This window comes from Globicephala melas, chromosome 2 (genome assembly GCF_963455315.2).
Source record: "Globicephala melas chromosome 2, mGloMel1.2, whole genome shotgun sequence".
Classification (NCBI taxonomy): domain Eukaryota; kingdom Metazoa; phylum Chordata; class Mammalia; order Artiodactyla; family Delphinidae; genus Globicephala; species Globicephala melas.
Genome location: NC_083315.2, coordinates 156,098,017 through 156,100,348, shown reverse-complemented (window position 1 = coordinate 156,100,348; position 2,332 = coordinate 156,098,017). Strand labels below are relative to the sequence as shown.

General features: G+C 38.7%; 1 pseudogene; it reads right to left on the bottom strand.

Annotated features, from left to right (window-relative positions):
- Positions 1-1,332: 1,332 nt before the first annotated feature.
- LOC115848204 (protein SREK1IP1 pseudogene) lies at positions 1,333-1,807 on the bottom strand (annotated as a pseudogene).
- Positions 1,808-2,332: the final 525 nt, after the last annotated feature.

The following is a 2,332-nucleotide window of genomic DNA, read 5'->3' as shown; positions in this document are numbered from 1 at the left end:
AACATACATGCAAGATGGGAGCTACTTGGTTGTTTAATGAATTTCTTTTCACAACTTCTTTCTGGGTATTTTCCATCATTGAATTGTCTACAGACAAAACAAGGATGGCTGCTTCTATTAGCATGTGGCATTTCGTAGACACCTTTTTTTTTTTAATATGTTCACATTTATAAAAAATTTCCACATTACTCATAGAAACAAGCGTCATAAAATTTACATACCAAATACAATAAAAATCAGTTCTAGGGCTTCCCTAGTGGCGCAGTGGTTGAGAGTCCGCCTGCCAATGCAGGGGACACGGGTTCGTGCCCCGGTCCTGGAAGATCCCACATGCCGCGGAGCGGCTGGGCCCGTGAGCCATGGCCGCTGAACCTGCGCATCCGGAGCCTGTGCTCCGCAACGGGAAAGGCCACAACAGTGAGAGGCCCACGTATCGCCAAAAAAAAAAAAAAAAAAATCAGTTCTAATGAAGATTTAGCTGTTATCCTCCTAAATAAAAAGTTCTGTGTTTGAGGTATCTCTTTAAGACATACCAATATGGCATATTTGCATATTTGTAAAACAACCCAGGAGTCTATCTTAAAAATCCTGCCCAACACATCATCATCTCTACGAGACCTACTAGTAGGCTGAACTAGACTTGTCTTTTTAAGCAAGGAAGAAATATTTTGTTACAAAAATCAAGGAGGCAGGTACTAGAAACTCTGCATCTCAGAAAACAGTGGAATTCTGTTATAAATACTTTCATTATCAACTTCCTGCTGATGCCATTCATTTAAAAGGTTCTGGTCAAGACCAATAAAGCAGCTTCATCTCCTGTGACATCTGAAAAAAGCCAAGATTTAAAAACAACAGTAAAGAACTTCACTTTCTTTATACATTATCATAGGATATAAAGCTATGAAATTTTTCAGTGTCAAGCGCAAAGCATTATCCCCTACCTCACTTTAACACTGGAAGATGGACACTTAATTCAGCAGTACTCATTAACTGCTACGTAGATTGCCTGTGTTGACGGTAGTAAAGCCATTTACAATCAACTTATGAAGTAATAACACTAGCCAGACACACACACAGAGGAATACCAAAAACAATGAGTTTTGTTGCACAAATATCCATACTTGGGGCATGGCTATCAAGTAATAAGACTGATTCAATACTCTATAATCATAGTACACTAAAATACTGCCAGACAGTAATAGCCCCATGTATGAAAAAATGTCTATCTGGAAAAGGCTGTGATTTATTGCAAAGCATAATTATACAGCAAATTTCAAGGAACGTCTAACAATTTTCAAAACCAAATTTTTAAATTTAATGGTTCAGGCCAAAGTCTCAGTTACTTTTTGGAGATTTCAGAACTATTAGGGGCAGAGGAATGCTTTTCCTTTTTTCTCTCCTTTTTGTCCTGTTTGTGATGCTTCCCCTTTTTTGACTTACTCTTTTTCTCTTTTTTCTTTTCTTTCTTCTGATATTTTTGTTTCTTTTGTTTTGAAGTGTCCTCTTCAGTGGAACTGGATGAATAAGACCTTTTCCTTTTTTTTTGCAACTTGATTTTCTCTTTGCTTTTTGCTTTTTTCTTCTCCTCTTCTTCATTTATTCTTTTTTCTTGTAATGCTTGCAGTTTATTCAGTTCTTCATTCTCTTCATCACTCTCCTCACTACTTGTGCTGCTGACATCCAAAATTATGTCCCTTCTGGGGTCTACTCAGTGAAAATTGCGGCATTCAAAAGTCAGGTGACCAGGATAGACACATTTTTTACAGCCTGCTCGGACACTGTTCTTGTTGCAACCTGGAACTGCCATGGCACTGGTAAGAGGGGTCGCGGGACCCCTGGGCTTTCGAGAGGGCACTCGCTTCCCACTGGTCGCAAGGACAACACACAGCTAGGGCGGCTTCTTCCTCCCACCCACGCCGTGGCACCCAGGTGACAGTCAGGGAAGGCCCTAAAAGTCTCCGGCGATAGCGGAACCAAGTAGCTGCTGCTCACGTAGACACCTTTGAATGAAATGTAACAAAGCACTTTAAACCAATGTTTACTAGCTGTGCAGTTTTGAGCGCAACACACTCTACCTTTCTTAAATGAAAGAGTTCAAGCAATCTAAACATGCCTAAGAAGTACTGAGTAATCCTTGTTCATAAAATAGTATGGAAAATGTCATCCTTTGACAAAAATTAATTTTTAAAATGTTCTCTTTTTATTTTATTTAATTAATGTATGTAGAGAAATATTACATTTCATGTTAGCTAGAGGAAATGCCTTAAAATTTCTGGGATGCCAACTCCCTTTATCTATTCTATCCCATTCTTTTTTTCTTTTTTTTTTCTTT